This window comes from Canis aureus, chromosome 26, assembly GCF_053574225.1.
Source record: "Canis aureus isolate CA01 chromosome 26, VMU_Caureus_v.1.0, whole genome shotgun sequence".
NCBI classification, from domain to species: Eukaryota; Metazoa; Chordata; class Mammalia; order Carnivora; family Canidae; genus Canis; species Canis aureus.
The window spans coordinates 37,490,714-37,516,989 of record NC_135636.1 but is presented as its reverse complement, the minus strand read 5'-3'; the positions used below and the strand labels follow the sequence as shown (position 1 = coordinate 37,516,989).

The following is a 26,276-nucleotide window of genomic DNA, read 5'->3' as shown; positions in this document are numbered from 1 at the left end:
GCACTTCTCTTCCCACAGTATCTTACTAATTCTTTTTTTTTTTTTTTTTTTTTTTTTTTTTTTTTTTTTTTTTTTTTTTTTTTTTATTTATGATAGTCACAGAGAGAGAGAGAGAGGCAGAGACACAGGCAGAGGGAGAAGCAGGCTCCATGCACCGGGAGCCCGACGCGGGATTCGATCCTGGGTCTCCAGGATCGCGCCCTGGGCCAAAGGCAGGCGCCAAACCGCTGCGCCACCCAGGGATCCCTATCTTACTAATTCTTATCTCAGACGGATATGCATGTGATTTTGATGAATGTTCTGCATAAACAGAATTCTTTGCAGTACTAAGGAGAAAGCAAAGTGTTTCAAACTTAGACTTCGTTGAAAAGAAAAGAAAACTGATTTTTTTAAAAGAGGAATCCTGGAGGAATTCGGGAAAGCTATTTTTAATTAGGGATTGAGCAAAGTGTTATAAGAAAAATAAAGACAAATGAAAATACTGTTTATATTTCAAAGATGATGAAACCGATTCTGCCACAATATTTTTCCAACACTAATTCCCAGCAAACTGTTCCTTAGGAAAACTATTTTTATCCCTTTATCCACTTGGTTGATAAGTATTTCATTTCCACTGCATATATGGACAAGTTATATAAAGTAAAATTATTTCCATGCTTTAGAAACAACTATTCTGCAAATGGAAATGAAGCTTTCTGTGCTATAGTATTTATCTGCTAGGCTGACAAATGACTCTGGGGCCTGTTAATATCATACAGTCTCAGAACAAGAGTTCATACAAGTAATAGGCTTGACTCCCCCCAAATTCCGGAAGCATGGTACCTCTAGTACAGAACATCACTCTAGAAAATTGTGATTAATGTTAATCAATCCACAACACATTTACATGTCTCATTGCACTGTCTTATGTGGTATATAAGATGTTACTATCATTCTCATTTTTCACATGAAGAAACCACAGCTTGGAAAGGCTGATGTCCACAGTCACCAAGTTAATAAGTGCCTCAGCCAACAAACTCTGCTCCCTCAAGTTATGCAGCGGTGACAGTACTGGTGTGGCAATGGCAGCACTGAGTTGCATTCATCTTGTGCTACGCCCTGTTCTTTGCACTGTTCATTTGTCAACTCACATAACCCTCACAACAATCCTAGGAGGGAGGTAGGCAGGTTTTCCTAGGCCATCACCTCCTTTTTTCCACTCTGCCCATCATACTTGGCCTGCGTCTTTCCCCACAAAATCAAAATGGGCACACCAGGGTCCTCATGTCCAAATCAAAACTGATTCTAAAATGTTGATAACTATTGAAGCTAGATGGACGATGGGTAATGGCAGTTTCTTTTTCTGCTATTCCACCTTTGTTTACATCTTAAAATTATCTTACATTTAACATGTTTTGCTCTAATGTGGAATCTGACCTATTAAAGAGCCTAGGAGACTAGCCTCCAACAACAAGGAATGCAAAGGCAGTGTTATGGTAGATGACTATATCATAATACAAGAAACTGACATTGATTCATCCATTCTTTCCTTGAACACAAAGTGAGGCCGACTATGTTAGGATATATAAAGGTCCAACAAAGTACTCTTGTCCCCTACAAGAGTTTAGTAGCAAATACAACACAAATGCAAAAATAATTACAGAGGAAGACTATTTATGAGAAAAGCTATAAAAAGCAAAGTTCAAACAAAGTACTATGTGAATTGGAAAAAGAAGCCACATCAGGATGTATTCCATTACACTGAACTTTCTGGGGCAGTCCAAACTTCTTGGTGTATCAAACACTAAACATTATCTAAAATCAGCAAGTGGCCCAAAAGGACAAATGGAGCTAAATCCAAAAGCAAAATTAGGGCTGGAATGCCCACATGCCCTCTTTTATGGTATTCTAATCGTTCCTAGATTAAGACTCAGGCCTCTCAGTGAAAAGGGCAGGATTCCTCTGAAATCCTGAGATCAAAACATGCTGATTGGAGAAGATTTATCTGTAAAGAAGCTCACCAGAGCACCAACACTAAAAACCAAGGAAGCACGTAAAATGTCCAACAATAGGGTTCAGTTTCATTTCAATTGTTGCAGAGTAATCCCTAAAAAACAATTTAAAAAATAAAACAGCCACTCTCTGCCCGATGGGATCAGGACTAATCATGGTAAAAATCATTAAAAAAAAAAAAACCAAAACGAAACAAAACAAAACCAGAAGTAGTCAGTTAAAGAGAAGAATCAATAAAAATATATGTTCATCTGCCTAATACTTGATAAGAGACCAAAACTTTTTTTTTTAAGGCTTTTTCTTTGAAATAAATTCTAGTAATTAAAGTTCCTATATAAGGGACACCTGGGTGGCTCAGTGGTTTAACGTCTGCCTTTGGCTAAGCGAGTGATCCCAGGGTCCTGGGATCAAGTTCTGCATCAGGCTCCCTGCAGGGAGTCTGCTGCTCCCTCTGCCTATGTCTCTTGCTTCTCTGTTTCTCTCATGAATAAATAAAATTAAAAAAAAAAAAAGTTCCTACATGAACCACACCCACATGAAATAGTCTGAAGGCAAAATCCTATCTTTTTTTTTTTTTGTATATTTTTTATTGGAGTTCAATTTGCCAACATATAGCGTTAACACCCAGTGCTCATCCCGTCAAGTGCCCCACTCAGTGCCCGCCACTATCACCCCAACCCACCCACCTCCCCTTCCACTACCCCTTGTTCATTTCCCAGAGTTAGGAGTCTCTCATGTTTTGTCACCCTCTCTGATATTTCCCACTCATTTTCTCTCCTTTCACTATTTTTTCACTTTCACTTTTTCACTATTTTTTATATTCCCCAAATGAATGAGACCATATAATGTTTGTCCTTCTCCGATTGACTTACTTCACTCAGCATAATACCCTCCAGTTCCATCCACATTTAAGCAAAGGGTGGGTATTTGTCGTTTCTAATGGCTGAGTAATATTCCATTGTATACATAAACCACATCTTCTTTATCCATTCATCTTTCGATGGACACCGAGGCTCCTTCCACAGTTTGGCTATTGTGGACATTGCTGCTATAAACATCGGGGTGCAGGTGTCCCGGCATTTCATTGCATCTGTATCTTTGCGGTAAATCCCCAGCAGTACAATTGCTGGGTCGTAGGGCAGGTCTATTTTTAACTCTTTGAGGAACCTCCACATAGTTTTCCAGAGTGGCTGCACCAGTTCACATTCCCACCAACAGTGTAAGAGGGTTCCCTTTTCTCCGCATCCTCTCCAACATTAGTTGTTTCCTGCCTTGTTAATTTTCCCCATTCTCACTGGTGTGAGGTGGTATCTCATTGTGGTTTTGATTTGTATTTCCCTGATGGCCAGGGATGCGGAGCATTTTCTCATGCACGTTGGCCATGTCTATGTCTTCCTCTGTGAGATTTCTCTTCATGTCTTTTGCCCATTTCATGATTGGATTGTTTCTTTGCTGTTGAGTTTAATAAGTTCTTTATAATCTTGGATACTAACCCTTTATCTGATACATCATTTGCAAATATCTTCTCCCATTCTGTAGGTTGTCTTTTAGTTTTGTTGACTGTTTCTTTTGCTACGCAGAAGCTTTTTATCTTGATTAAGTCCCAATAATTCACTTTTGCTTTTGTTTCCCTTGCCTTCATAGATATATCTTGCAAGAAGTTGCTGTGGCCAAGTGCAGAAAGGGTGTTGCCTGTGTTCTCCTCTAGGGTTTTGATGGATTCTTGTCTCACATTTAGATCTTTCATCCATTTTGAGTTTATCTTGGTGTATGGTGTAAGAGAATGGTCTAGTTTCATTCTTCTGCACGTGGCTGTCCAACTTTCCCAGCACCATTTATTGAGACTGTCATTTTTCCTGCTGGATAGTCTTTCCTGCTTTGTCGAATATTAGTTGACCATAGAGTTGAGGGCCCACTTCTGGATTCTCTGTTCTGTTTCATTGATCTGTGTGTCTGTTTTTGTGCCAGTACCACACTGTCTTGATGATCACAGCTTTGTAGTACAACCTGAAATCTGACATTGTGATGCCCCAGCTCTGGTTTTCTTTTTCAATATTCCCCTGGCTATTCAGGGTAAAATCCTATCTTTTGATGAACTCTTTTTCTCAGTCTCTTCAGAGGTCTCTTCCACCTCTAATTTGATAAGAACTTTCTTTTTGTCCTTTATCAAGTCTTTCAGACATATTAAGCTTATTTTTCACATGAACAATGTCCTTTTTTCCCTTTATGTACCCAAATCTCATTAGCCAACATAACACTTATTTTGAAATTATAAGAGTAAGTCAAACTGGCATGAACAGATTTGGGAACAAACTCAGCTAACCTTGATGGTCATCGCCGCCACCACCACCACCATCATCATATCAAATATGTATAATTGTTTACTATGTGCCAAGCACTATTCTAAGCACTCTACATACACTGAATCCTTTACCCCTCACAGTCTAGTGAGGGGTCTAGTGAGTCTTAGTAACCAACATTTTACAAATAAGGAAACTGAGGCACAGTGAAGCTAAGGAACTTACTGCAGTCACAAAACTGGTAAATGGCAGAATGAGAATTCAAACACAGGTGGTCTGGTTCTAAGCTGGTGATTCTAATCACTACACTTAAACTCCCTAAACCCAAATAGGCGAGAACTGCAGGGTGCTGGTGCTGTGGACAGGGCTGTCCAACGGAAGTTTCTGAAATGATGGAAATGTTCTATATATATCTGGGCTGTTCAACACAGTAATTATTAGTCACATGTAACTCTTGAAATAGAGAAACTGAATTTTTAATTTAATTTAAATTAACTAAAATTTAAACAGCCACATGTGCCTAGTGGCTATCATAGTGGACAGCATACTACAGAGTTATTTATTGGCCAAGAACATTTAGAGGGCTGTGGGAATTAAACATTAAATTTTACAATGAAAATGAAGAGGGTCTATTAATCTAGCATCTGTTAAGTGGAGATAAAGAAGCTTCTACTGTGTATTAACTGATGTGAAAAAATACTCAAGATGCCATCAAAGGGAAAATATGAATTATAACACATGTAGAATATGATCTCATTATTTTTTAAAGATTTTTTATTTATTTATTCATAGAGACACAGAGAGAGTGAGAGAGAGGCAGAGACGCAGGCAGAGGGAGAAGCAGGCTCCATGCAGGGAGCCCGACGTGGGACTCGATCCAGGGTCTCCAGGATCACGCCCTAGGCTGCAGGCGGCACTAAACCACTGCGCCACCAGGGTTGCCCTGATCTCATTATTTGATTAAAAAATCATGGACAGGAGATCCCTGGGTGGCTCAGCGGTTTAGCACCTGCCTTCAGCCCACAGCGTGGTCCTGGAGTCCCGGTATCGGGTCGACGTCAGGCTCCCTGGAGAGAGCCTACTTCTCCCTCTGCCTGTGTCTCTGCCTCTCTCTTTCTGTATCTCTCATGAATAAATAAAATCTTAAAAAAAAAATCATGGACAGTAAACACATACAAAACTGTGGTTTTGGGATACCTGGTTTGCTCAGCAGTTGAGCATCTGCCTTTGGCTCAGGTCGTGATCTCAGAGTCCTGAGATCAAGTCCCACATCGGGCTCCCTGTGGGAAATCTACTTCTCCCTATGCCTATGTCTCTGTGTGTCTCATGAATAAATAAATAAAAATCTTTAAACAAAAAACTGTGGTTTCCTCCAAATGAAGGGTATAGTGGAGGTTGCCGTCTGCCTTCTGTGGTGGGCATTGCACATTGCCAGGCCTACAGCCCTTCCTCCTTCCATAGCAACACAATCCCTGGATTGTTGGGAATAGCAATGTGTCAGCTGAGAAACTACATTTACCAGCATCCCTCACCCATAAGAAAGGACAAGATGTAACTGAATGTGTTCGCTGGGACTTCCAGTACTTTAAAGCATGTCTTTTGCCTTCTCCTTTCCTGCTTCTTCCTGCCTTGAGGACGGACTGTCTGGTTAGAGCCAGAAGCCCACTGGTGACCACAGGTGACCACTGAAAGTGACAGCCATGTGATAAAGATGGTGAAGCTGAAAGAGAGAATGATGTAGATGGCCTGAGGTCACTGTAGAACCACCATGCGAGCAACAGACTGCCTAACAGACTTAATGTTTTTTGAAAGAAGAATAATTTGTCTTCTTTAAAGCACTGTGGTCAGCAGCCAATGATAATTCCTAGCTACCCAATCTATTTAGAGGCCATTCCTCATGCTCACAGAAAAACACCTTAATAGAAACACAATTCTATTCCTGATTGGCCTAAAGATAATTTCATCCTCCTCATAACCTATTCAAGAACAAAGCCTATGCCAAAGGCATTGCATGACAATGTTGACAGGACCTGGTTCAAGAATGGGCAAATGACCCAATTCAGGCCACTGAGACTCTAGGATTAGTATTCTGAGAACTTCTGAGAAAAATTCTCACTTAGGAGAACAGAGGAGGAGAGAATCTTTCAATTCCTTTGCTGGGTGCCATATGCGGACCTGGGACCCAGCACTGCCAGAGCTATTTTGCTGCTGGCCTGAGGATGAAGCCAACAACCTGGGGAGGGCACAACCAAGACAATCTCAGGGAAAGAAGCTCAGCAGTGGATTAAGTTAATGTTGAAATCTGTCCTACCTGGAACAAATACAAGTTATATGAGCCAAAAAATATCCACATTCCCAAGAACATCTTAGAGGCAATGGAATAGGTGCTTAGAGTTATTCAAATACTGTGAGAAAATCAGGTCTTCCCCAGGGGCATGCCAAGTTGGGCACTAGGTCTTCAAAATATTTCTATGCCTTTTCCATAGCAGGCCTGATAAAGCCTGCTATTATATAGTAAGTTCCCAAATATTGAGTTACTTTAGAAATTTTTGTTCTTCTACAGGCTTTTGCAAAAAAGGTTACTGAATAAGTGTACCTGTTTCAAAGACCTCATAATAATGACATTTAACATTTACATGTCAAGTACTACTTGCCAGGCCTTGTGCTGAGACGTTTATCTCATGCAATCCTCATGAGACAAGGAACTCTCATTATATTCATTTTACAAAGAAATGCTGGAGCTTAGAAAGAAGCTTAGCCTTAGAAAGAAAGGCTAAGTAACTCATGCACGATAGTAGAAAAGTGCCCAGGCCAAGATCTGAAGTCATGTCCAATGGATTCCAATGCCTCACCATGACTTTGTACTGTTTCCTTAAGGATACAGTAAATACACATCTAGGATTTCCCTGAGACTACACCATTTTAAAATATGCTGTTCTCTAGGGGTGCCTGACTGGATCAGTTGGTAGAGCATGCCACTCTTGATGTTAGGGTTGTGAGTTTGAGCCCCATGTTGGGTGTAAAGATTACTTAATCTTAAAAAATATATATATATTCTGTTCTCTTGATCCTGAGTATACTATACTCAAGCCAATTTTTGGTTCGAAAATGTGGCCATATGGGCCACATGTAAACAAGCAGAGATCATTAAGAACCACTGAATGTTAAACCTCATACACACAAAAAAAACAATAAAATTGCACATGTTTAACTAATGTTGAAAGTAGGATGGGGCCACCAACTTTTCCTTTTTTCAAATTTCCTTTCGGTGGTAAGCAGAAGCACACAGTAGGCAGGTTTGTGGAAATGGGAATAGAAGAACAGCAGATAACATAACTCATATTTACTAAGCTCTTTCTAGTGGCCAGGTTTTATATAATGGTTAACTCTCAAAAGATCTTATGAGCTGTTTCACTGATAAGAGATTAAGACTCAAAGACTTTGCCCAAGGTTACTCTGATCTGCCTGAAACCCAAGTTCTTTTTCTTCCCATATATAACTCTGCATTCCTATGAGGTCAAGCATTTCCCAAACGTTGGCTAGAAGAGAACAGTGACTCTAAGCCTACAGGAAACTTATGCCATTTTATTGGGCTCTCCCTGGAAATATTATTTTAATTAAGTTTCAGTGACTTTCAATCATGGTACCTTTGGCTTTAATAGATTATCCATTACAAAAGAACCTAAGTTGAAAAGACCTAATACCTCAAGTTTTAAACAAGGAACAGGTATTGTGTTTCAGATAAATGGATTTAAAATTATACATATAGTATTTATTTTACTAGGCAGTAAAATACAATCAGAAAGCAGTAAAATTGCTAAGTTGTGGTATAAATATTTAAATACAAACACAGTCTAGTCTCAAAACTACACTAGCCACAGACAATCTCTCAAAACAAACAAACAAACCCCATCTCACCTTAGGGACACCTGAGTGGTTCAGTTGGTTAAGCATCCAATTATTGATTTTGGCTCAGGTTGAGATCTCAGGGTTGAGGGATAGGGCCCTGCATCAGGCTCCACACTCAGTGGAGCCTGCTAGTCTTCCCTCTGCTCCTCCCCTTCTCATGTTCTCCACTCTCTCTCTAGTAAATAAAAATAAAATCTTTTTTAAAATTTATTCATGAGAGACAGAGAGAGAGGCTGAGACATAGGCAGAGGGAGAAACAGGCTCCATGCAGGGAGCCCGATGCGGGACTTGATCCTGGGACTCTAGGATCACATCCTAAACCACAGGCAGCTTAACTGCTGAGCCACCCAGGCATTCCAATAAAAAAAAAAAAAAAAAAAAAAAAAAGACTCAGCCAATGGGTACCTGGGTAACACAATTGATTAAGCATCCAACTCTTGATTTTGGCTCAGGTGATGATCTCAGGGTTGTGAGACTGAGCCCTGTGTGGGAATCCCCACTCAGCACAGGGTCTGCTTAAGATTCTCTCTCCTCCCCCCTCTGCTCCCCAACCTCATGTGCACTCTCTTTCTCTAAAACAAATCTTAAAAAAAAACAAAAAAAAAAAACACCCAAATCCACCTCATGTGCAACTAATGTTATCATATTAAATGGCTTATGAAAACTTAGGAGTTGGGATCCCTGGGTGGTGCTGCGGTTTGGCGCCTTCCTTTGGCCCAGGGCGCAATCCTGGAGACCCGGGATCGAGTCCCACGTTGGGCTCCCAGTGCATGGAGCTGCTTCTCCCTCTGCCTGTGTCTCTGCTTCTCTCTCTCTCTCTCTCTCTGTGTGACTATCATAAATAAATTTTTTAAAAAATTAAGTAAAAAAAAAATTAAAAAAAAAGAAAACTTAGGAGTTATATATTTTTAAAAGATTTTATTTATTCACATGAAAGAGAGAGAGCGAGAGAGAGCACAAGGAGAGGGTGTAGCAGACTCCCTGCTGAGCCAGGAGCCAATGGAAAGGATGGTTTCTTTAATAAATGGTTTTGGGAAAATTGGGCAGCCACATATAAAATAATAAAACTGGGCCACTTACACTACACACAAGAATCAACTTAAAATGGATTAAAGATTTGAACGTAAGACCTAAAACCATACAACTCCTAACACATAGCAGGTGAGCGCCTTGACATTGGTCTTTGATGATGATTTTTTTGGATGTGACGCCAAAAGCAAAGGGAACAAACGCAAAAATAAACATGTAGGACTATATCAAACTAAAAAGTTTCTACACAGCAAAGAAAACCATCAACACAACTAAAAGGCAACCTACAGGAGAAAATATTTGCAAATTTCCTATCTGATAAAGGTTTAATATGCAAAATATACAAGTAACTCACACAACTAAATAGAAAAAAAACTCAATACAATTAAAAAATGGGCAGAGGATCTGAATACATGTTTTTTCAAAGAAGACATAGATGGCCCACACATACATAAAAAGGTGCTCAATATCATTAATCATCAGGGAAATGTAAATCAAAACCACAATGAGGTATCATCTTATACCTGTTAGAATGCCTTTTCTCAAAAAGACAACAGATAACAAATCTTGGCAAAAATATGGAGAAGAAAAAATGCTTTATGCAGTTGGTGGGAATGTAAATCGGTACATCCACTATGGAAACACTATAAAGGTTTCTCAAAAACTTAAAAATAGAACTACCATATGATCCAGGAATTCTAAGTATTGATCTGAAGGAAATGAAATCTCTATTTTGAAAAGATATCTGCACTTCCATGTTCACTGCAATATTATTTATAATATCCAAGACATGGAAGCAACCTAAGTGTTCACTGACCTAAGAATAAAGAAAATATGGTATATATACACAATGCACTATTATTCAACCATAAAATAGAAAGAATTCCTATCATTGGCAATGACACGGATGGACCCTGAGGGCATAATGCTAAGCGAAATAAGCCATAGAACAAAACCATGTATTCTCACTTATATATGGAGAACACTTTCCTTCTTAAAAAAAAAAAAACAACAACAAACAACTATAGATACAGAGAACAAATTGGTGGTTGCCAGACATACGGGGTAGGGATGGCAAAACAGGTAAAGGTAGTCAAAGCACAAATTTCCAGTTATAAGATAAATCCTAGAAATGTACAGCATGAGGACTATAGTTAGCAATACTGTATTGTAGATCTGAAAGTTGCTAAGAGAGTAAATCTTAAAAATTCTCATCACAAGAAAAACAAAAATTTGTAACTGTGTTGATGGATGTTAACTAAATTTATTGTGGTAATCATTTCATAATATTAGCCAAATCATTATGTTGCCTACCTAAAACTAATACAATATACATCAATTATATCTAAACAATAATAAAAAAGAATCCTTGTTATACAGCTTTAATCATTTCTGGAATAAGGAAAGGTTAAAAAGAGACATAGGGCAGCCTGGGTGGCTCAGCAGTTTAGCGTCGCCTTCAGCCCAGGGCATGATCCTGGAGACCCAGGATAGAGTCCCACATGAGGTTCCCTGCATGGAGCCTGCTTCTCCCTCTGCCTATGTCTCTGCCAGTCTCTCTCTCTCTCTCTCTCTCTCTCTCTGTCTCTCATGAATGAATAAATAAAATCTTTTTTAAAAAAAAGAGAGACATAAAGGAAAATGGGTTATTTTTTTTAATATTTTATTTATTCATTCATGAGAGACACAGAGAGAGGCAGAGATAGAGGGAGAAGCAGGCTCCATGCAGGGAGCCGGATGCAGGACTCGATCCCAGGACTACGGCTGAAGGCAGATGCTCAACCGCTGAGCCACCCAGGCATCCTGGGTTCATTATTTTAAAAAAGAAATAATAATAGCTCATATTTACTGAGTGGTTCTTGTGGAAAGCTGTGCTAAGTGCTTTTACTATGTACTATGCTCATTGCTTTAACTACATATTCAAACCTTATAACAATCCCATGCAGTAGGTACTATTATTAAGGAACTTACTCAGCATTACGCATTTATTCAGAATATTTCCAGGATTTGATAAACCCTTGAAATTTTGCTCCTCCACTTACTGGCTAATTCTGAGCTACTTACTCACTCCATCTCTATCTCCACAGCTTTAAAATGTTAACTGTAGGGGCACCTGGGTGGTTCAATCAGTTAAACATCTGCCTTTGGTTTACTGTCATGATCAGAGAGTCCTGGAATCCAGGCCCGCATCCAGCTCCCTGCCCAACGGGGAGTCTGCTTCTCCCTCTCCACCCTGCTTGTGCTCTCTCTCAAATAAAAAAAAAAATTAAATCTTAAGAAAAAAATAATCTCTGAAGAATTCACATTTCTTCAACCTCAATACTAGAGGATTGGGTCACTGGGGTAATGTAACTTTGGCTAACTGGCAGTCACCCAAAAAAGCCTTTAAAGGAAATTCTAAAATTGATCAACATACTGTACTATTTCACAAGTAACACATTTGAACATAACTCAACCCTTGACTGAGAAACTTGCTATAATTCAGGATAGTCATCTGAACACTGGAACAATTTGGTTTGACCAAGACCTTAATAAGAAATACATTCTACATCATGCCTCAGAGATACCTAAAAAGAGCTGAAACAAAAACTTTACAAACCAAAGCTTATTTTTACTATATGAGATGCACTCTGATTTTTTTTTTCCTGTTCTTTCTGCTCTGGTTTTTCATTAAAAAAGAAATCCCCCTGGAATCCCTGGGTGGCACAGCGGTTTGGCGCCTGCCTTTGGCCCAGGGCACGATCCTGGAGACCCGGGATCGAATCCCACGTCGGGCTCCTGGTGCATGGAGCCTGCTTCTCCCTCTGCCTATGTCTTTGCCTCTCTCTCTCTCTCTCTGTGACTATCATAAATAAAGAAAAAAGAAAAAAAGAAAAAAAAAAAGAAAAGAAATCCCCCAAATAATTCTTTAACATATTCATGTGGAACAACATGCAGTTTGAAAACCACTGATGTAAGCAATCAGTGGTTTTGCCAATACATAAGACCAACCCAGGAAAGCAATGTTGTGAGCCATGAGTACTGGACACAGCACATGGGCTCTATTTAAATACACACACACACACACATATATATATACACATATACACACACACACATATATATATATATTAAGCTGAATTATTAATTGAGTGATTTTTCTCCACCTATCAGAGCAGAGAATATAGGTCAGTGTGCAAAACATTCCCTTATTAAGGAGACAGTGGGATTTAACAGAGTATATGACTTGGCATCAGAAAACCTAGATTCATTTTCTGACCCCCAAAGAAATAATAGATCTGGATGATGACCACGGATAGCCGCTAAAACCATTCTGCAAAAGACTGATGAGAAACATAACAAATGGACCATGCTAACAACACCTGAACCCCATGATCAATCATAAAATCACATCCAGTGAGAAAACTAGACTTTACTGTCTGCTGATGAGGTGCATAGCACCACCTATAAAGTATAACAGCCACAAAAATAAAGGGAAGGGAGGGACACATTAAAAAAGAGGTGGCAATCAGCCAAATTCAGAATGTGAAAGAGAAGTTGTACAGGACAAATGACCTCCTTTTTCAACGAATAAAAGGGAAATAGGAAAAAAAAGGAGAGGAGAAATTAAAAGACTTAAGAGACTATCAACCAGATTTAATAGGTGGATCCCAATTTAAACAAACCAATTGTAAAAAGACTTTTATGAAATAGTTGAGAAAATCTGAATGCCAAGTAAGTATTAGTATTTTTTAGGAGTTACAACTATTCGTTTTTCAGGTGTGATAATGGTTTACGAAGATAGGGGAAAAGGAGCGGGGGAGGGGGAGTCCTCTCTTAGCTGAATATTGAAGCATTTACGGACAAAATGATAAACTGGCTCAGATTTGCTTTAAAATAATACAAGGTGCAAAAAACGATCCAAGGTGGGGAGGGAGTGAAGGTTACAGATAGAATAAAATTGACCATATGCTGATAACTACTGAAGCTGGGGTATGGGTATACTGGTATTAACTATATACTTTTGAATATATTTAAAAATTTCCATATTAAGAAACTATAATATATATAAAAAAAAACCCAGATTGAAACTCCAGAGTTTAGTAGATGTAGGACTTTGGAGGTCTCCTGAATCCTCTGATCTCTAATTTTCTCATCTGAAAATGGGAATGATAATCCCTGCCTCACACAACTGTGAGGAGGAATGAAATGAGATCATGGATTCACATCTTTTGAAAATCCAGCCCTTATAAGCTGCAAAATTCTTACATATGTTAGCATAATAGTTCCCTCTCTCTGTGATGCTCTAGAAGCAGAGATTAGTTTTGTCAGAGTAGAAATAGGTAAAGAGCCAAGTCTATTAGAATTTTCAGAATTTTTGTTTTGTTATTACAAAACAAAAATTTGTTAGTACATATCTCCTTAATATCACAATGTTTACTGTACACTGGCCCTTTTCTTCCAAAAGGAGAGTGTCAAAATTTATTAGCAATAAATTGAAGTCCTCTAACTTGAGTTAATTATACTTCTTGTTTACTTTACCAATTATTCATACTTCCTCTGCTAAAGGTAGAAAGTAAATTTACAGGAGACTGTGTTATTTTTTTTTTGAGACTGTGTTATTGAGATAAAACTGAACACAATTAGAAATCAATGTCATCTAAACAGGACTTTGAATAAATATTCCAGGAGCTTTTAGGAGAGTGGATATATATCTTTCAACACGAATGCTTCATCTCAAATAAAAGGAAATTAGCAGAGGTCCAAGCCTAAGTAACACAAAGGGAAACTTGGCACTGGCTGGCTTCAGTTTGCAGAATGAGTTGGAGGGAATCAGGGTGATCTTTCTATAACGCAATTTCTGGGTAAGTCATTTTCCTTCCTTTCAATGGCTTCCCTCTGCTTTCAGGAAAAAGTCCAAATTCCCGGACAAAGACTCAGGTGGCTCTCCAGCCTTGCATCCTCTCTTTTCCCCTTGTCTAAGCCCAGCCACGACTAATGTCCCTCCTCACCACTGGCATAGCCAGTCTTCCACTCTCCTCTCCCTTATCTTACCTTTTAGTGGTCAAGTCCTGTTAATTCTCCTGAAATGTCTCCCAAATCTGCTGCCACTGCCCAAGATCAGGCCTTTTTTTTTTTTTTTTTTTTAACCTTTACTCCCCCCATCTCCCCAAACAGGACATATCCTTATTGCTTTTTCTGATTATAAAAGCAATCCATGCTCATAAAAAAAGAAAAAGGCGGCAATAAGGAAAGGAATATAAGTCTCCCCATGATCTCCTGTCACAGACACACAGAACTTATCTTTCTAGTACACTCCTGTTCATAGCCCCATTACTGACAACAGCCAAAAGGTGGAAGCAACCCAAGTGCCCATCTGTGGAACGGATACACAAAATGTTTATACGTACAGTGTATATACAAAATGCATATGTACCTACAATAAAATATTATTCAGCCTTAAAAAGGAAGGAAATCTGACACAGGATACAACACGGATGAACTTTGATGACATTATGCTAACTGAATTAAGTCAGTTGTACAAAGACTAATATTTAATATTATATGATTCCATTTATATAAAGGTAGTCAAATTCACAGAAACAGAAAGTTGAAGGGTGGTTGTCAGGGGTTGGGGAGGGGGGAAATGAGGAAAAGGTTCAATGGAAATAGAGTTTCAGTTTTACAAGAAGAAAGAATTCTAGAGATCTGTTGCACAACAATGTGAACATCCTTAAAAGTACTGAACTATACACTTAAAAATGTTTAAGTGGCAAATTTTATGGTATGGGTATTTTGCCACAATTCAAAATTTTTAAAAAGAACTAATCTTTCTAGACATTATTCCCTATAGGTATATATGTATATACTTAAAAAAACAAAAATAGGAACACACTGTACTGTAATGAGCTTTTCACACTGAACCATATGATGCAAACATCTTTCTCATATATATAGCTCCCACCTCATTCTTTTTTAATGGCTTACAGTATATATCATATGATTGCACCATAATTTAACCAGTCTTCAGCTTTTTGTATAATATAAACATCACAGTCAACATCTTGCGTATTTTCTCATTATGTCTTATTATAGACATTCATTTTGTTTTATGTGACTGGTTTCTGGTATCAATACCCCAAGTTTACAAAAGGAAAAATATTTCCTCCTTATCCAAAGACCCATCAGTACCCAGCACCCTCCCCTCCAGCCACTCTTGTTCTATGTGGCTAGCCTGGGCACATTTATTTGAAAGTTTGTTTTCAGATATTTATTTTTCATGTTGTTATTTTCATGTCATCTACAATACGTCTTCTATTACTGCTTGTATAAAGCTCTTGCTTTTTGTCTATGTCCTACCAGCTTGTTTACTTAACCTTATTATATCTAATTATTTTTAAATTAATTCTCTTGAATCTTCTCAGCAGATCCTCATATCATTGTGATTAAAAGTAAAAGCTCTGGGTTCAGGCAGACTTGGGTTCAAATCCTGTATGATCTGGAGTAAGCATTTTACCCCTCAATTTTCTCATCCATAGACTAGGAATCATACTAGAGGCTATCTCACAGGACTGTTGTCAAGATCACATTGCTAATTGAGACTAGTGCCTGAAAAGTGCTTAACACATATATTAGTTCAATAAATATGAATAGTGAAAATACAACTTTCTCTCCACGCTTTTATTTATTTATTTTGCAGTTGTTGTTGCATTACATGGGATGCACTCCTTGTTGGCGACTGCCTTGCTTCCGGAGAAGCCATCGACTCCTTCTAAAGGATCTGTGCTGTGGATGTCATCCACTCTTCCCTTCTCAGGAAAGTAGTGCCATCGATTCCCCCCTTTCATGCGTATTTTCTCAGTCTCTCCCCTCACTACTGGCTCTTTGCCATCAGCATTTAAATCTGCTCACATCTCTCTCATGCTTAAGACTTCACCTTATTCCCCAGTCACTCTCCAGCCTTCTCTCTCTCTCCCTTCACAGCCAAACTCCTGTGAGCTGCCTACACTTTGTCTTTACTTTCTCACATCCCACTCTCTCCTCATCCCACTGATATATTACATTGAACCTTTGGAAGCTGCCGATATTCTAGATTCCGCCCCCACCATTTCACCAAATCTGCTCAATTAGGTCTCCAGTGACCTCCATATTTATTTATCCGAAGGACACATTTTAATGTTTAACTTCTTTTACTTGAAACCTAAGCAGCATCCAGCAAAATTAAAATCCAAAATTAAAATCTTCCTTTGGCTTTCATTACTACATCCTCCTAGTTTTCCTCCTACTTCTCTGGCCATTCCTTCTTAGTATAGACTAAGTGAACTCTTCATCCAAGAGTGTGCAACACAGTGGCCTAGGTCTCCTTTTTTCTTTTTCTTTTTTTTTCAATCTCTCTTGATGATTCTCTTCCAATATTAAGTTCCAATGGTACTGGATTTATATCTGTACCCCACAAATATACCCTGGAACGTGTCTGGAATATATGCCATGAGGGCAGGGATCTGAGTCCTTACTGCCCCCCCCCCAACAATCCTTGGCACACAGCACTCAGTAAATAAATAAATCTTTTAATAAATATTTTTTTGAATCACCATAAATGAATGGCTGCATAATGAAAACCAGATTGAAGTAATGAAGACCAAGAGACAAAAAAAAACCCTGATCTTTCTGAAACCGTACCTCTGATCAAACACATGCAACACACACTGCCTGCCTGCTTAAAATCCTTTGATTTTAAGCTTGGGGGCTCCTCAATGGCCCCAAGCTAAAATCCAAACTCTTCAAAACTTACAAGGAGATACAAGAAAGTCTTTCAGAAGGGACACCTGCTTATCTTTCAAACATTGGCCAGAACACTTTGGCTTCCTGGAATCCCGTCTCTACCCTGCCTACGAAATCCTTGCAGAGGCCCCATAAGCCTGCAGTCTTATCCTCTGAGCTTTGCACAAGCAGCTCTTTCTGCCTGCCTGGAACACACTGCACTTCACCAGCCTCATCTGGCCTTCACAGACAGCCTTCATGTCTCATTTTGGAAATCATCTTCTTTTAGAATCTCCCTTTGACCACCCTCTCTAGCCTCATTTCCTGAAATCTAGGTTAACTGCCTTCTCTGTGCATTCACAGTCCCTTGTATGTCCAAAACCATAGCTCAAATTGCAAGGAATTCTTTTTTTTTTTTTTTTTTTTTTTTTTGGAATTCTTATTTATACCATAGAACTGCAGAGTTCCCTGAGGACAAGATGTCTCATTCACTTTACCCCTGGCGATCTGCCCAGGCCATGACACACAATACAGGCTCAATGATGGACTTCCTTGTAGTGGTAGTAGTAATGATAAAAAGCTCCAAGATATTGAGGACTTACCTGCGAGAGTTTTAAATATGAATTTCGTGTGCCTTATGAGACTATTATTATGCCCATTTAGCAGATGGGAAAATTGATGCACAATGAAGTCAATCCTCTCTGGCCCCAGGAGAGTCACACAGACATACATTTTGTTCAGTTTTGAGTTATTCCCCGAACCCCAAACTAAAGGGGCTTTAAAAAAAAGAAAAGAAAAGAAACTTTGAGGTCAGGTCACGCAATGGGCTCCCAATACAGAAAACAGTCGAGAGCGCACTCCAAGCCAAAGCCAAGCAGGGCTAAAGGGCAGGAGGGGGCGCCGCCCCGGCGCGGCGGCGGGGGATAAAGGTCTGACCCCAGCCTCCTTCCCGGGGGTCCCCCGCGCCCCAGCCCCCGGCCTGCCAGACGAGCCGACGCCGGTGCGGGCGCGTCTGGGTCGCGACTGCCGCCCGGCCCTGCTCACCTGCCGCCCCGCCGCCTCGCCGAGCCCGGGCCGCCGGCCCGCAGCGCCTCCGCCGGGCTGCTCGGCGCCCGCAGCGCGCAGCGGAGCGCGTTGCCTTGGCGACCGGAGCTGCCGAACACCCGCGGCGGGAGCTACGGCGGCTCGGAAGGGACCGGGCAGGTTCGCGTCCTCTTCCGCGGCCCCGGAGCAGCCAGGGGAGGGAAAAGGAGTGCGAGTGGCGGTCCTGGGCCCCCGGGGACCAGGGTGGGGTTTGGCCGCCTGGAACTGGGCCCCGGGAGGAGGGGAAAGGAAAGGAACGGTGAGGAAAAAGGAGACAGTAAGGCGGGGGAGGGGTGGGGACTTGTACCTCCGAGCCGGTCTTTGCCTCAGTTTCTCTCTCTGTCATCAGATACAGGGACGGTTCCAGGAGGGAACCGGGCCATAGGCAGAAGCTTGCTAGACTGGGAATATTTAAAGTCGAGAAAACTGATGTGGGAGGAGTGGCAGATGCGTTTCCCTTTAATCTCAGAAGGGGCTGTGTGGCAAAGAATGAATAAACTTGTTTCTTTGGGCTCAACGTGACAATTAAATCATCAGATTTCATTTCAATATGGCAAGTCTACTTTAGCTTCTGACCGGCAATTATATTTCTTGAAATAATCCTGCAGCAGATATACTGGAACGCGAGCACAAAGGATATCCATTGCTCCCATAAAATGAATTACTTATAGCAAGAATTAAGAGAGACAGAAGTAGATGTGGATACAGTTTGGATCAAGACCTATCTGCAAGCTGTGCTTACACCAGTGTCTGCTAAGGAGTCCCCTCTGTGCTTCTACTCCTACTTCCCACCTTACCCAACCCTGCCCCAGTCTATTCTCCACCCTGCAGCCAAAACGTCCTTTTTAAAATATAAGTGTGGGACCGCCTGGGTGGCTCAGGTCATGATCCCTGGCGCCTGGGATAGAGCCCCACATGGGGCTTCTCTCTCTCTTCTATCTTCCCCCCCCCTCCCTTTTCTCTCAAATAAAATCTAAAAAAATAAAATGTAAGTATGATCATGTCCTTTCCCTGCTCAAAACCTTTCAACAACAACAACAAAAAAAAACCTTTCAACAGTTTTTCCATCACATTTAGAATAAAATCTAGAGTTGTTACCATGTTCAGCTTCATCTCTTACCATTTTTCCTCTCGTCCATGCTCTAGTCACACTGGCTGTGTTTTTAAGTAAAGCATGTGTTTGAAAAACAACAACAACACAGGCCCAAAATGGTGTCACTTAGACAGAATTCCCAAATAGGTGCTCAGTATATAATCAAATTGCAGTTTCAACTCAAATTTTTCAATCCTCACCAAAGGGTAAGTGGCTTGGGACCACTTCATCCCCCAAAGAACAAGGTAATTTGCATGATAAGAAAACTTGCTTTTCCTCAGAAAGTGGCCGGCCTAGAACAATCCCTTTCCTTTGCTAATGACTTTTCTTGCTCCTCTTTTCCTTGTATAAAAGCTTCCATTTTGTGTAATTCCTTGGAGTGCCTCTCCACGTGCTAGATGGGTGCTACTAGATTGATGAATCACTTAATAAAGCCAATTAGATCTTCAAATTTACTTGGTTGAATTTTGTTACTTAACACGTGCTTCTGTTTTGTGGCCTTTCTGCTCACTGTTCCTTCCACGTTAGGACCACACTTCCTCCAGATATTGGAGCAGCTTGCTTTGTCATTTCTTTGGTATCTCTGTTTAAACACCAAGTCTTCAAAAACACCTGCCCCGCCTACTCAAGAGAGTAGACACCCACCAACTCTGTTCTCACCTGTTTTATTTTCTTCACAGCTCTTGTCAGTTATCTGACATTTTATATTTGTTTATTGCTTGTCTCTTTTCACCACAGCAGAAGCTCTTTTGAGGGCAGGCATTTTGTTTTGTTCCCTGCTGTTTTCTCATCACTGGGAACTGCCCGGCACATAGTAAGAGCTTGGTAAATATTTATTGAATAAATGAAAAAACTTAAGTGAATAAAGCAATATGCACCACTATGTGGTTGGAATGCTACCACGTGTAGAAAGGGAATGACATAATACATGTAATGCTGGTATATGCATATATGAACTTTGTAAAGAGATCTGGGAGGTGACCGGGTAAGATAATACATTTTCACTATACTTTTATGCAGTGTTTTTATTTTTATTTATTTATTTAAATATTTTATTTATTCATTCATGAGAGACACACACAGAGAGAGAGAGAGAGAGGCAGAGACACAGGAGGAGGGAGAAGCAGGCTCCATGCAGGGAACCCCATGCGGGACTCATCTGGGGCCTCCAGGGTCACACCCTGGGCTGAAGGCAGGCGCCAAACCGCTGAGCCACTGAGGGATTCCCTATGCAGTGTTTTTAAAAACCAAGTACATGTGTTATCTTTTCAAACAATATATAAGAATGTAACGAATCAGAATATGCCACTTTGGCATAAAGATTATTTTGAGCTGAAAGCAATTGAGAAGTAGAGACAGAAAAATTCTCTGCCTGCACCCTTATAAATTTCTATGTGTGAAGGTGTTGCCCCCCTCCTCTCCAACAGGAAGAGCAGAAGTTAATCACAAGCAGCAACTCTAGACTTTTATCAGTGAGAGGAATCTATATATAACAAACCTTGTAAAACAATCCTTATCTTCCATTAATTTCTCCCATATTTACCTTCCCATAGTCTGCCACCCTCATAGCCTAAACTTTTCATCATCTTATCGCTTCTCTGCAAGTTTAAAATGTACCATCCTTTGTCAGAATGATATAAAAGCCTCCAGGCCTGTAATCATCAAACAGTAAGGTACTAGCACAAAAACAGACACATAGATCAATGAAAAAGAATAGAGAACCCAGAAATGGACCCTCAACTCTATGCTCAACTAATCTTCGACAAACCAGGAAAGAATATCCAATGGAAAAAAGACAGTCTCTTCAACAAATGGTGTTGGGAAAATTGGACAGCTACATGCCGAAGAATGAAACTGGACCATTTCCTCACACCATACACAAAAATACTCATAATGGTTGAAAAACCTAAATGTGAGACAGGAATCCATCAAAGGGGCAGCCCGGGTGGCTCAGCAGTTTAGCGCCTGCCTTCAGCCCAGGGCCTGATCCTGGAGACCCGGGATCGAGTCCCACGTCGGGCTCCCTGCGTGGAACCTGCTTCTCCCTCTGCCTCTCTGTCTCTCATGAATAAATAAATAAAATCTTAAAAAAAAAAGAAATAAAAATTTATAAAAAAAGGAATTCAAAAAAAAAAAAAGGAATCCATCAAAGTCCTAGAGGAGAACACAGGCAGCAACCTCTCTGACCTCAACTGCAGCAACTTCTTGTTAGACACGGAAACAAAAGCAAAATGAATTCTTGGGACTGCATCAAGATAAAAAGCTTTTGCACAGCAAACAGTTGACAAAACCAAAAGACAACTGACAGAATGGGAGAAGATACTTGCAAATGTCTTATTAGATAAAGGACTAGGATCCAAAATCTATAAAGAACTTATAGATTTTCAACACTCAAAGAACAAATAATCCAATCAGGAAATGGGCAGAAGACATGAACAGACATTTCTTCAAAGACGACATACAGCCAACAGACACATGAAAAAAAATGTTCAACATCACTTGGCATCAGGGAAATATAAATCAAAACCACAATGAGATACCATCTTACACCGGACAGAATGGCTAAAATGAACAAGTCAGGAAACACGAGATGTTGGCAAGGATGTAAAGAAAGGGGCACCCCCCTTACACTGTTGGTGGGAATGCAAGCTGGTGCAGCCACTCTGGAAAACAGTACGGAGGTTCCTCAAAAAGTTGAAAATAGAGCCCAACAATTGCACTACTAGGTCTTTACGCCAAAGATACAAATGTAGTGATCCAAGGGGGCACTTGCACCCCAGTGTTTATAGCACCAATGTCCACAATAGCCAAACTATGGAAGGAACTGAGATGTCCATCGACAGATGGACAGACAGATCAATGGATAAAGAAGATGTGATATATATATATATACACACACACACACACACACAATGGAATACTACTCAGCCAACCAAAAAATGAAATCTTGCCATTTGCAAGCAGGTAGATGGACCTGAAGGGTATTATGCTAAGAGGAATAAGTCAGTCAGAGAAATAGAATTCTCATATGATCTCACTCATGTGGAATTTAAGAAATACAACAAGATCATAGGGGAAGGGAAGGAAAAAGAAAACAAGACAAAATCAGAGAGGGAGACAAACCATAAGAAACTCTTAATCATAGAAAACAAACTGAGGGGGATCCCTGGGTGGCGCAGCGGTTTGGCGCCTGCCTTTGGCCCCGGGCGCGATCCTGGGGACCCGGGATCGAATCCCACATTGGGCTCCCGGTGCATGGAGCCTGCTTCTCCCTCTGCCTGTGTCTCTGTCTCTGTCTCTCTCTCTCTGTGACTATCATAAATAAATTTAAAAAAAAAAAAAAAGAAAACAAACTGAGGGCCGCTAGAGGAGAAAAAGGTGAGGGATGGGGCAACTGGGTGATGAACATTAAGGAGGACATGCGATGTAATGAGCACTGGGTATTACATAAGACTGATGAATCACTGAACTCTACCTCTGAAACTAATAATATACTATATGTTAATTAATTGAATTTAAATTAAAAAAAAAAAAAGCCTCCAGGCCTCCCCTGTCCCATCTCTGAACCTAGGGGGTAGAGAAAAATTTCCTCCCTTACAAGGGAAAAAACAACCCAGTTTTGACAATCAACTTGTAAAGATAGGAGGGGCTGCGTTGGTTGGCAGGGGGCTCCTCACCCAGAGGAGATGCTGCTGAGAGGTTTCTGCATGAAGTGGGAAATTGGAACAGATGATCTGCTTCCCCACTTTTGCCACCTAGAGGAGGTACACTCGACCACTTGGAGTGAGAAACACTGAGAGATGGGCAGGATCCCACAGTTGGGCAGATGAGAAAATGAAACTTTATCAGACCCAATGTTCCTTACTGAACATATATAGCGCTCAAGGAAGATAAACAAATCTCAGACAAGGCCACTTTGTAGTTGGAACAAGGCAAGGACAAGGCCACTGTGGAACCACAAATAATGACAATTTCCTCCTAACATGAGTAAGTCCTGCTTCCTTCTCTTTTTTTTTTTTTTTTAATTTTTTATTTATTTATGATAGTCACAGAGAGAGAGAGAGAGAGGCAGAGACACAGGCAGAGGGAGAAGCAGGCTCCATGCACCGGGAGCCCGACGTGGGATTCGATCCCGGGTCTCCAGGATCACGCCCTGGGCCAAAGGCAGGCGCCAAACCACTGCGCCACCCAGGGATCCCTTGCTTCCTTCTCAATAATAATTCTGGCCCACTTCAATCCTCCCACCTCCTGGGTAAAATTATTAATAAGATACTTAACCATTGAATTGCCCCTGCGACTGTAATCCAATTCAAAACTGTTCCCCACTTGCTTAAACCCTCCTTCTAGTTACCCACCACAAACCCAAATCCTACAATAAGCCCTTACCAATTCCCTCTTAGCAAGGTACCTCATGTTTTCTCTGATGTGAATTCTCCCTTGCTGAACAAGATAAATAAATCTGATTCTTTTTTGAGTACAGGTATGCTCCTGATGGGATTTGATTGTGGACTTTATCGTAGTCTTAGCTTTCTTCAGCCCAGTCCAGCAGTACCCAAATAGGAAGACATAAGAATTTTAAGGGTTACTTGGAAGGGTTACTTTCCGTGATGGAGAAGCAACCTGCCTTGGGCAGGTATTCAGTGGTAGGGGTTATGGGGCTGGGGTGAAGGGCTCAGGTGGGAATTGGGAAAGTTTGAATAATTCTCCTTCCACTGCCATCAGCCCTTTCTGTGGCCTGGGGTAAACCATTTCACTATGAGCCTTTTTCCATTTCTGTAAAAAAAAAAAAAAAACAGATTGAAATATATTTCTAAGCTTCTTCTAATCTTAATATTCTAGGATTCCAAACTCTAGAGGTTCTTATATTCCGAGATAAATGTTCCCTTCTTCGTTCTCTGTACAACACTCATTACTGTTGCCATATCTGCATACCACCTGCACTTTTATGTATCTATGTGAATCATTTCTCAAAATTTTTTCTTTAAATAGACCTTCAGTTTTTACTTAAATTTCCAGAGTGAAATTTACATCACTTCTTAAATGGAAAACCAGCGTCGCTGAAGCCGCCTTGGCCCCTCAGGCCAACCTCATAATCTAAACTTCAGAAACACTCAGAGCCCAAAGACTGATGAACTAACCTTTCTTTGTGTATCTATAGATTGTGCATTCTTTCCTAGAAATAACATAGCACTTCTGCACCTCACAAAACAGAAACCAGACCCCCTTGCACAAACCCCAGGCACTAAGGAACCAGGCCCCCTTGCACAACCTTCCAGCCCTGTGATAATGTTGGTAAAGCTGGCATGTGTTAGGGCCACTGCATTCCCTTTACTGGTTAACTGCCCTAAACCCCTTTCTAAATCCCTGAGTCAGGCAGAAACCTCAGAGCTGGCCTTCGGACAAGAGTGTGCCTTCTCAGCACTCCCCCTGGGTGGCTCTTGGTTGAGAGCCTGCCTTGGGCTCAGGTCGTGACCCCGGGGCCCTGGGATGGAGTCCCACATAGGGCTCCCCACCGGGAGTCTGCTTCTCCCTCTGCCTATGTCTCTGCCTCTCTCTGTGCCTCTCATGAATGAATAAATAAAATTAAAAAAAAAAAAATAGTGTGCCTTCTCTCCAGGTGGCCAGCCTTTTGAATAAAGCTCCTTATTCCTTTCCAAGCAAAACTCAGTCTCTTGCTATTGGCCTGGAGTGCAACGGACAGCCCACCTTGGGGTTCAGCAACACCGCTTGGTAGAAATGAAAGAATTTCTGCAAGCACACACAAAAACCCTAAGACAAAACAATGTTGTTTAAGATGGGCTTACCTTCTGGAGAGATTTGGAAAATGAAGCCCTCGCCCTGTCAAAAAGGGAGATAAGCAAAGGTTAGAAACACGTTAACTAAGTACTGGTGTCAAACTCTCTTAGGTTTGAAGCAGGACTTTTCTCTGCCTAACGTGTTCATGCACCGCGAGGCCCTTTCACGTACCCTGAGTGGCGTCTACACCTCACATTTTCAGAAACAACGCCCATCCTTCGCAGCTTGAAACTGGTCTTTCAGTTCTCAGATTAAATATAAACGTCTCAGAACACCCTTCTGGGACTAGCACCCCCCCCCAACTACATTACTTTCCCCTCACATCGTAAGCATTAAACTTTTATTGAAGAGTACTCCCTCGTACTACTTTAGGGTACTCATCACAATGTGTCGTGGTGCATGTATGTTCAGACTCTTTTCATACATTTCTGTGCACTTCTGTACCTCCGATCTCGACATATAATGGGTTCCCAGTAAATGCAGGTGAGGTGAAGGAATAAAGCCTTCACAGCTCCTGCAGCTGTGGGTCGCTTTCGCCCCATTCTCCAAGCCTGCTGAGACCAGCCTCCTTCCTCCGCGCGAGGCCGGGTTAGCCCCGCCTCCTCCCCCCCGCCGGCCACATTAGCCCCGCCTCCTCCCCGCCCCCCGAGCAGGCCTAGCCCCGCCTCCTCCCCCCGAGCCGGCCACATTAGCCCCGCCTCCTCCCCGAGCCGGCCGCATTAGCCCCGCCTCCTCCCCGAGCCGGCCGCATTAGCCCCGCCTCCCGCCCCCCAGCCCGCCACATTAGCCCCGCCTCCTCCCCCCAGCCGGCCACATTAGCCCCGCCTCCTCCCCGAGCCGGCCACATTAGCCCCGCCTCCTCCCCACGCCGGCCACATTAGCCCCGCCTCCTCCCCACGCCGGCCACATTAGCCCCGCCTCCTCCCCACGCCGGCCACATTAGCCCCGCCTCCTCCCCACGCCGGCCACATTAGCCCCGCCTCCTCCCCACGCCGGCCACATTAGCCCCGCCTCCTCCCACGCCGGCCACATTAGCCCCGCCTCCTCCCCCCCGCCGGCCACATTAGCCCCGCCTCCTCCCCCGAGCCGGCCTAGCCCCGCCTCCTCCCCCCGAGCCGGTCTAGCCTCGCCTCCAACCCCCACCCCAGCCGGCCACATTAGCCCCGCCTCCTCCCCCAGCCGGCCACATTAGCCCCGCCTCCTCCCTCCCCTCTGGGACGGTTTGGCTCCGCCTCCCTCTTAGCGCCGGGTCGATTTGGCTCCACCTTCTCCCTCTGCGCGACGCTGATTTAGCCCCGCCTTCTCCCTCTACCAATGACAGAGGCTCTCTCGGC

The 26,276-nt window shown here is 41.8% G+C and overlaps 1 protein-coding gene and 1 long non-coding RNA gene across 6 annotated transcripts in view; both read right to left on the bottom strand.

The window, feature by feature from the left end:
* Positions 1-18,135, bottom strand: part of PKIG (cAMP-dependent protein kinase inhibitor gamma) — a 94,940-nt gene extending 76,805 nt beyond the window's left edge. For 3 of the 4 annotated variants that reach the window (XM_077873294.1, XM_077873292.1, XM_077873295.1), the window contains exon 1: positions 18,015-18,135. The gene's annotated coding sequence lies outside the window, so the exon portion shown is untranslated. The remainder of the gene's footprint in view (positions 1-18,014) is intronic. The other variant, XM_077873288.1, reaches the window with a different exon arrangement.
* Positions 18,136-21,265: 3,130 nt separating this feature from the next.
* On the bottom strand, positions 21,266-25,530 carry LOC144298397 (uncharacterized). Of its 2 annotated transcripts, XR_013365382.1 has the most exons (4): positions 25,387-25,530; positions 24,951-24,984; positions 23,555-23,919; positions 21,266-22,458 (listed from the first exon to the last, which is right to left on the bottom strand). It is a non-coding gene; the product is annotated as an uncharacterized LOC144298397 (long non-coding RNA). The 2 variants fall into 2 exon arrangements; XR_013365381.1 differs by lacking the exon at positions 21,266-22,458 and having other exon boundaries at positions 23,729-23,919.
* Between the last annotated feature and the right edge of the window lie 746 nt (positions 25,531-26,276).